This window comes from Lepidochelys olivacea (assembly GCF_965140295.1).
Source record: "Lepidochelys olivacea isolate rLepOli2 genome assembly, chromosome: 4".
In the NCBI taxonomy this organism is placed as follows: domain Eukaryota; kingdom Metazoa; phylum Chordata; order Testudines; family Cheloniidae; genus Lepidochelys; species Lepidochelys olivacea.
Genome location: NC_140414.1, coordinates 132,319,613 through 132,329,640, shown reverse-complemented (window position 1 = coordinate 132,329,640; position 10,028 = coordinate 132,319,613).

Sequence of the window (10,028 nt, the reverse complement as noted above, 5' to 3'; positions counted from 1 at the left end):
CAATCCTGGTGACCATAATGCTCCATAAATGGTCCCCAATGTGGGTCAGGCAATGGAGAGTGGGAGGAGGAAGATCCCACCCTTGATGCGGAGGAGCATTGGGTTTCTGGGGATAAAGGTGGAGCCAGTCCTGAGGGAGCCAGTAACCGGTCTGACTCACCTGTTGCCCAGAATGACGTAAGGACCAGAGCTGATGATGGAAGCCGGATTGCCAGCACCAAGTACGCTGGTGCTGACCCCAAAGTTGTCAGCAGCACAGAAACTGCTGACTGTTGAAGTGGAAGGCAGTGAAAGCTGCCCCAGTGACATCTGTGGTGCCAACTGCAAGGGTGCTGAGGAGTTTCCTGTTGCCGAGGTTGCTTGCACTTAGCCACGTGCTGATCCTGCTGCCATAAGCTATGCTGAGCTGACAGACACAAGGGTTCAGCAGCCCGTCCAGCCAAGGGGGCTCTAAACAATTCAGTGTTGGCCAAATCCTGGACCAAAGGCGTGGTCACGATGGACAGGAAGCGGAGTCCTCTAGCTGCCTGGTATGCCACTGACATGGAAACAGTCGGTGCCGGCATCGCCCTTGCCAGTACCTGACTCAACAGGTGCCCCGGGGCCAGAACTGGAGTCGACAGTGAAGGGTCTCTAAGCCCCCTCCTTGGTACCGGGGAGTGGTTAAAGGCTCCCGCACTCCAGTCCACACTCTTCCCAGGGGAGGCGGGAGTCTCCCCATGAGACCTGGAATGATTTCAATTGGTCTTATGCCCCTTTTCCTCTGTGCACTGCTCCTTGATGTGGGCCTCACCCAAGCACAGCATGCATCACATATGGGGATCGTTGTTAGGGATCACTCCCCCACATGGCAGACAATGTTTAAACCCCGGTGAGGGCATCAGAGTAAATACAACACTAATATAACTAATACTCAGAGTACTAACAAGATACAACTAGAAAACACTAGTGAGAGCATGTGAGGTTAAGACCAGACAGGGCTCCGACTCCAGCAAGGGGCAGTAAGAAGAAACTGAGAGGGGTTGGGGCGCTGCCACCTTATATAGCCAGGAGAGAGGTTATGGCCACAAGGCACGAACGCCACCCCGCTATGGGTACTGTTAGGCAAAATTCTCAGCTCCGGCATGCTGTGCACACCCACACACTTACGTGGAATACATGGCTGCATCCACTAGAAGATGAACCTTCCCTAAAACTGTTTGTGTTGGACACTTACAGGGTCATATTAACACCTTTTACTCTTTGAGCCCATACAGCCCCATCTAAATTAATACAGCATTTCCTATTGTCCTCTAGAAGGTGCTTATATAAACTGATTGTTTAGTACTTTGTTCTAGTATCTTTGCAGGTATCAAAGTTAGGCTGACTGGTCTATAATTCCCTGGGTCCTCTTAATAGCTATCTTTAAAAAGGGGACCAATGTTTGCCCTTTTCCAGTCCTCTAAGATCTCATGTGGCAAGGAGTTCCACAGGCTAATGATGCACTGTATGAAAAAAATATTTCTGTTTACAAGTTTTTAATTTTCTGCTTTGAAGTTTAATTGACTGTTCCCTTGTTTTCTTTTATGAGAAATCATGAATAGCAGCATCTAATATACCTTCTCTAGGTCATTATTTTGTATACCTTTAAAATGTTCCCACTTATTAATCTCATTTCTAAAGTAAATGGTTTTCAAATCTTTTCATATGGGAGTTTCCCATGCACTTAATCATTCTCATTGCTCATCTGTGAACCCACTGTATTTCACCCCTTTAAGATATGGTGCCAAGAACTGAACACAGAATTCTGGGTGAGGATACATCATGTTAAATTATTTGCCATCCTATTCCCTATGCATTCTAACCTGTTTGCTTTTCTGGCTGCTGCTGCACATTAAGAAGTCTTCATTAAGCTGGCAAAAGCCCAGGTTCTTTTTCTCAGTTGTTACAAATAATTTAGGACCCTGTAAGTGTACATGTAATCCAAATTATTCCTTCCAAAATATATTACCTTGCATCTGTCAACACAGAATTTCATCTGCCATTGGGTTACCCATTCACCTAGCTTGGTTAGGTCCCTCTGAAGTTCCACATAGTCTTTTCCAGACTTGACTAACCCCAATAATTTTGTACCATCTGCACATTTTGCTACTTCACTACACACCTCCTTTTTCAGATAGTTGATACATATATTAAACAACAGAAGTCCTAGTACAGAACCTTGTGGCACCCCACTGTTAGCCTTTGGTCTTTATGAAAATTGACCATTTATTTTTATTCATTTTTTCATCTCTTAGCTTGTTTCTAATCCCCAACATTACTTTGCATCTCACTTTATGACTACTTATTTTCCTTAGTACTCTCTTGTGAAGGACTTTTTTCTCAAAGGCTTTTTAAAAGTCCAAATAAATTTTGTCAACCAGTTCTCCTTGATTGGCTATTTTACTGACGTGCTCAGAAATTTTAGTACCTTAGTGAGGCATGATTTTATTCCCTCTGTGGAAGTCATGCTAGTTATATATACTATAGAAAAGATGTTCTCACCAATACACAAGAGAATATGGACACAATCTGATACTGCAGTCCTTATTCAGACAAAATCCCATTGCAAAGAAGACTCCATTTCTGTTTTATCCCTTGCCATGAGGCAGAGGCACCGTGGAACCAGTTATATCTTAATGAACCCACTGCTGTCAGGGAAGGTTCTGAAAAAACGTTCAATAGGGCCAGAACCCTAAACGGAATTATTTTCAGGCCAGGTAAATTCCATTTAACCTTTGCATAAAGAAAAACAAATGTCTTCTCTAAAGCAATTTAAATAAGCATTTTGAGATCTTTCCACTATGTAGAAGTAGGGCTGTGAGTGCAGGCAGAGCTATTAGTAGTCAGAAAGATGCAGACCCCATTTTCCCTCTTTCGTTTTTTGCTGTTAAGTTACTATTATCCTCCATTCCATGTAATAATGGGCTTAACATCAAGTGAAACTGGAAATGGAAAGAACAGTGAAAGATGACAGACTTGAAGGGATTTTATTGGGACTATGGGTTACTCCTAAGGTCAGAATCAGTAAGTATAATTAGATTCCTGGCCTTTACAACAAATGTAAAGCAACTGCGAGATTTCTTTTGTGTGCTTGTAATTAAACATGCACTTTTACTGCCCTCTGCAGTATTGTGAAGTTACTTTGATTCCAACACATGAAAGCTTATTGAAAGACCAGATGCAGATACAAGTGCTCCATTTCTGTATTACATTCATATTTCTGAAAACAAAACATTTTTCAAAATAAATGGAATAGCCCTTTTTTTACAGGACAAAAAAGGGGACTGTGTTTCTACTAATAATGAGTGGTTTTTCAGTACCTCTCAGAAATTCATTTCCATACAGACTCCAGCACATAGAAAACTCCCAACACATACAACTGAACCTCAATTAACCCAGAGAGAAAGCTCACATTTTTTGGCTTAAAGCTAAGCTGTATCTTGAGCATCAGAGTGAGATATATTTGGATAAATTAGCTACCTATTGTATTTAAACATGATTCAAGTGACACAAATGAAAGGTTCAGAGAATGAACCCAGCATTAGTAATGCTTGATCCAAATATATCATGGTGGGCAGAAATGACAGATGCTATATCTGGATTATTTAAATACAATTCATGTTTAGATACCACGATGATTAAATACTGGATGGATTAGACAGGGGCGTCTCACCAACCCTACTAGCGTCCCCATCCAGTTATCATTTATACTGCACCTAAAGTGCCCTTCTGTCCCTTCCTGCTCCAAAAGCTTACAATGTCTCACCCACAACTGGTATTGAGGTTTTGGTTTGTTTCTCCCCGCCCCCATCTATGTTTATCTCAGGCTGAGTTCAGAGGCAAAGACTTAAGACTCATTAATTCATGCTAAGAATTTCAGAACAAAAGTGCATAGATATAACATAAAAAGAAAACCAAACAAAAGGGGCCTTTCAGTAAATGTAGACATCCATCAGAAAAGCTCTCTCTAGACTAGAAATTGCATGTTTTTATAAGTACTTTGATAAAATATACTGGCACTTCCCAAAAGGACACACAGACAGCTGGTTCAAGCATAATTAGCTCAAGACTTGCCTCTTTATGCCAATCAATATCTTCTATTCATACTAGCATCATGGCAAAGCAGGTATTCGTGCTGATTCTTGAGCAGGTAAAATCCTTTTTACTAAGTATTTGTATAAGATGAACTCTGTTGGTTGAATAGGTATATTTTGATTTAGTAAACAGATTAATTGAACAGAGATATTGTTTCTGATTAATTTTCTATTGTGTTCTGTCATAATAGGTCTTAAATTGAGCATAGGTCCTGGAAACCCTCCACACAGAAGTAATTTTCACCCAAAATAGCTACTCGTTGTTGAGTGTAAGGATATTAAGAAGACTACTCTATTACTGCACATTCACCTAAATAGGTTTAATTATACCATGTTTATCCACCAGAGGGCTTTCCTGATTGAACCGCAAGGAGCAGCTTGCAGGTCTGAAAATCTGAAGCCCAGTTTCAATTGCAAAGTGTTTAAATATTCCTTTAGTCTCAAGCATAAAAAAAATCAGCTTCTTTCTCCCAAACTGGTTGTGATCAGTATTTGTCTTAACTAAATGAACCATCATAACAAATGTTTTTTAAGAGGCACAGTAGTTGTAAACCAGGAAAGTTACATTCAAGAAAGCAAGCCAGTTCTTTTGAAAATATAGAGGAGGATGGTGTAGATTATATCTGGAACACAACTGCCTAATTAGAAACTTATGATCAGAAGCACACACTGATTTCAGGTGGCTTCATTTTTGGGTATCCAATTTGGAACACAGTGGTTCTGAATTTCAGAAGTACTGAGCACCTTCAGCTTTGATTGACCTCAGTGGATGTTCTGGGTGCTCAGCACCTACGGAAATTGAGCTCAAAGCATCTCAAGCTGAGCACACAGAAATGGAGCCACATGATATCAAGAGCCAATTTTGAAAGCGTTGGCCTTAGACCACAGACAACCAATGCAGCAGATTTCAGAGTAGCAGCCGTGTTAGTCTGTATTTGCAAAAAAGAAAAGGAGTACTTGTGGCACCTTAGAGACTAATTTATTTGAGCTTTCGTGATGAAGTGAGCTGTAGCTCACGAAAGCTTATGCTCAAATAAATTGGTTAGTCTCTAAGGTGCCACAAGTACTCCTTTTCTTCAATGCAGCAGAGAGGTTACTTTGCAGTAACGAGCTGAGTTTATTGCCTCCACACAGCTACCCTACTGAGAACATGCCTTGCTGCCCAAGCTCAGAATTGTCTCCAAAGCAGCAACTATTACAGCCACATGTTTGCTTCCCTTTAGCCCTACTTGGGCACTGGCCAGCAAGACTGTAAAAGGGGCTGCAGGCAGTTAACTAGGACCATTCTCATTGTGGTTGTTGGGCATGTGCTTCCCCATCAAGGCAGATCCCAAAGGCAAAGAATAAAGTGTGGAAACATAAGATTAGTGCAGATGAATTAGTTGATCATCTAAGATCCTTCCACCTCAGCACCACTCTTGCAAGCAGTGAATTATACCTCCCAATATCCCAGTAAGGTAGCTATTATTCCCATTTTGCCAAAGGGTAAATGCATTGCTACACGCTTTATTATGCAAAATGGCACAAAGATTAAGAAAACAGCCTGACCTTACAGTAACTATAATTACCAAGATGCTTTGCCTACATGCATTAGATTCTTTGGGCCATCAGTGTCCATTGGGGACATACCAGCACCCTAGATATATTTGTGCCACCCCACCCAAGAGTAGGCCCAACCATCCCTCAGTTCCTTCATCAATACAGAATCCCAGAGAGGTAGGGCTCAGTAACAGCTGGGTCGAAGGGGCATGTGTGGAATCCATCCAGACAACCCATCTCAAAGAACCCCAAATTCTATAAGGTCCGAAACCGATCATCCTCAACTATTCCCCCTACAAGATCCCATTCTTGGTGGCTAATAAGCAGTTACCTTTGTTTGGGAGGTGGGTGCTGAGTCTTACTTAAACAAGTTGCAGAGTAGCAGCCGTGTTAGTCTGTATCTGCAAAAAGAAAAGGAGGACCTGTGGTACCTTAGAGACTAACAAATTTATTTGAGCATAAGCTTTCGTGAGCTACAGCGAAGTGAGCTGTAGCTCACGAAAGCTTATGCTCAAATAAATTTGTTAGTCTCTAAGGTGCCACAAGTACTCTTTTACTTAAACAAGGGTTGTAGGACAGCTCTATCAAAATGGGCATCCAATCTGATTGCCTCCACTGAATAGAGTCTTGTAAAGACATGAACAAAACTCCATGTGGCTCCCCTACAGATTTCAGAAATAAGGACATTCTTCAAAAAGGCAGCTGAGGTTGTTTGAGCTCTAGTTGCATGAGCTCTGACATGGCCCAGTGGACCTAACCTGGCTAACTTGTAACATGCTGTTATACAGTGGAAACCCATTCTGATAGACAATTCTCACAGAGGTTGACCCATAAGCTCCCCAAAACGTCATGAATTGTCCAGGTGTGTTCCTGAATGATTGTCCTGTTAAGGAAATAGGATAATGTTTTTACTACATCAAGAACATGTGGTTTATCTTCTGTGGTAGAGAGTGAGGTTTGGGGGAAGAAAACTGGAGATGAATGAATTGGTTCACATGGAATTCAGCAACAACCTTGGGTAGGAACTTAGGATGAGCACTGATAGTAACCCTGTTCTTACAAAATACTTATAAGGCAAACCCCGCACTGAGGGCCTGAATCTCCTTTGTCCAAGCTGAGATAATAGCTATTTAAAAAAAAAAAAAAAAGCCACCTTCAACATTAGGTGGTATAGGTAGGGCTTCAGTTTTTCAGGGTTTATTAATTTCATTTGTTTTTAGCAATTTTGAGTTTTATGTAGATGTCCAAAAATCAGTTTTCAGGGCGCTTTGTAGATACTGTAATGAAAAACATACATTACTCCTTATAGTGTATATGCCCATGAGTAATCTTTGTAATGTTCTCTAGTGTGCTTTAATGTAGTGCTCGTTAAAAAGATCTGTTAAAGCTCACTACAGGACTTTTAGTGAACACCAGCAGGATCTAGAAGGACTAATTAACATGCAAGGTTAAAGTGCTTTAGAAATCATATCCTTGTAGCCTCCATTACTGATCAGTGTAGGCAAGCCCTTAGATCAGAGGTGGGCAAATTTTTTGGCCCAAGGGCCACATCGGGGTTGCAAAACTGTATGGAGGGCTGGGTAGGGAAGGCTGTGTCTCCCCAAACAGCCTGACTCCTGCCCTGATTGCCCCCCTCAGAACTCCTGACCCATCCAAACCCCCCTGCTCCCTGTCCCATGACCGCCCCCTCCCAGGACCCCCCGCAACTCCACCCCCTATCCAACTGCCCTTGCTCCCTGTCCCTGGACTGCCCTGCTCTGCCCCATCCACCCCCCTGCTCCCTGACAGGCCCCCCAGGACTCCCACACCTATCCAACCCCCTCTGCTCCCCATCCCCTGACTGCCCCCACCCAAACCTCCGCCCCATCCAACTGCTCCCTGTCCCCTGACTGCCCCCCAGGGACCTCCTGCCCCTTATCCAACACCCCTGCTCCCTGCCCCCTTACCGGGCCACTCAGAGCGGCAGGACTAGCTTATTGGAAAGCCTGGGAGGTGGGCGGGCACAAGCTGTGCTGCCCACGTAGTGGTGTGGCTACAGGGGAGGGGGGACAAAGGGGGAGGGGCTTGGGCCTAGCCTCCCCAGCTGGGAGCTCAAGGGCAGGCCAGGCCTGAGGACCATAGTTTGTCCACCTCTGCCTTAGATACAAGTAATTATTTCCAGTGTTCTAATGGTGTTTACTGGCTAAATACCAATTTTTTTAACTGGGGGTGTTTCACTGGTGTTTATCAATTAAAATAAAAAAGCAGATGCCCTACCTCTAGGGAAGCAGTTGCTGAAAGGCTCAGAGGGGGAACCCCTCAACCCTGTTAATACTATATTGAGGTCCCCAGAGGAAGAGGGCTCCTGAACTGTGGGGACAGCATGAGTTAGGTCCTTAAAGAACCTAGTCACAGTAGAGAGAGAAAATACAGTGTAGCCCTGGCTACAAGGGTGATATGCAAGTACTGCTTCTAGATGGACCCTAGTGGAGACTTTCTTAAGTTGGAGCAGAATGTTCTGAACTTCAGCTGAAGAGCTTCTTTCAGTGGACATCAGCCAGGCAGTCAGATGTAGTGATCTGACTGCTGTTCTGAGAGATCATGTCTGGCAGAGCAGGTAAGGTTGAGCAGGGTAGTGTTGAAAGGTTCACTGGATTGGAATACCAGAACTGGTTAGCCATACTGGGCCTATCATGATCACCAGCCTGCCTTCTCAGGAGCCCTGGCATTATGGCGATCAGTAGGAAAGGATACCTCAAACAGTGATCTTGAGATGTTGAGTTCAGGACCCTGACAAAAGGAAGAAAGGAAAGCAACAGAATACTGACCCTGGACTTCAGAAAAGCAAACTGACTCCCTCAGGGAACTGACGAGCAGGATCCCCTGGGAGGCTAATATGAGGGGGAAAGGAGTCCAGGAGAGCTAGTTGTATTTTAAAGAAGCCTGATTGAGGGTGCAGGAACAAACCAGACCACTGTGCAGAAAGAATAGCAAATATGGCAGGCAACCAGCTTGGCTTAACAGAGAAATCTTCAGGGAGCTTAAACACAAAAAGGAAGGTCACAAGAAGTGGAAACTTGGATAGATGCCTAGGGAGGAGTATAAAAATATTGCTTGAGGATGCAGGGGTGTAAACAGGAAGGCCACAGCACATTTGGAGTTGCAGCTAGCAAGGGTAACAAGAAGGGTTTCTACAGGTATGTTAGCAACAAGGTGGTAGTCAGGGACAGTGTGGGACCCTTAGTGAATGGGGGAGGAAATCTAGTGACAGATTATGTGGAAAAAACAGAAGTACTCAACGCTTTTTTTTGCCTTGGTCTTCAGAGACAAGGTCAGCTCCCAGAGTGCTGCACTGGGCAGCACAGTATGTGGAAAAGGTGAGCAGCCCTCAGAGTGAAAGAACTGGTTAAGGACTATTTAGAAAAGCTGGACCTGCACAAGTCCATGGGGCCAGATGCAATCCATCTGTGGGTGCTGAGGGAGTTGGCTGATGTAATTGTAGAACCAGTGGCCATTATCTTTGAAAGCTCATGGCGATCAGGGGCGGTCCTGGATGATTAGAAAAGGGCAAATACAGTGTCCATCTTTTTAAAAAAAAAATTAAAAAAAGGAAGGAGAATCCAGGTCTCTTCCAACCTTAATCTTCTGTAAGTCCCAATGTCCAGCAGGTGAGAAAGGCAGCTGACAGTAACGTTGGCCTAGACCCATTTACCTAGAACAAAACACTTGATATTTCTTGTTCTAGTCTGCGGCAAACTGCTCTAGATTTAGGAATCCCCCTTGTGAAAGACTTTCTGTAATAAGTCTGACAGATTTCAGAGTTACATGTTAGTCTGTATCCGCAAAAAGAACAGGAGGACTTGTGGCACCTTAATAAATTTGTTATGCTCTAGAGACTAAGCTTTCATGAGCTACAGCTCACTTCATCTGATGACTATCTGGGATAGTCTGAGGACTGTCTACTGACGTGAGCTGCTTTCTGAACACCTGGGAGATACAGGGCCATTGACGTGATCTGTGATGAATATACCAAGTCCAGAGCAAAACGTCCTGCCAGCCTGACCTGGCTCTCTCTTACCTGCGGACATAATGCACAGCTGTGGCATTGTCTGTCAGCACTTGGATTGTGTATCCCTGGGAGTAGAGGCAGGAATGCTTTGCATTCTAGGTAGAGGACTCTGAGTTCCAAGCATTTATATGCAATGACCTTCCTGAGGGGAATATAGGCCATATTTTTGAAGGTGACCTAGATGAGCTCCCCCCATCCCTGAATCTATCACCAGTGTCTTATTAGGTAGAGTTGTAGAGAGGGGTACTCCACGGCACAACTGAAGTGGGTTTTTTCCACCATTTTAATGAGGACTTCTCACAGGACCATGACTATTGTGTCCATGC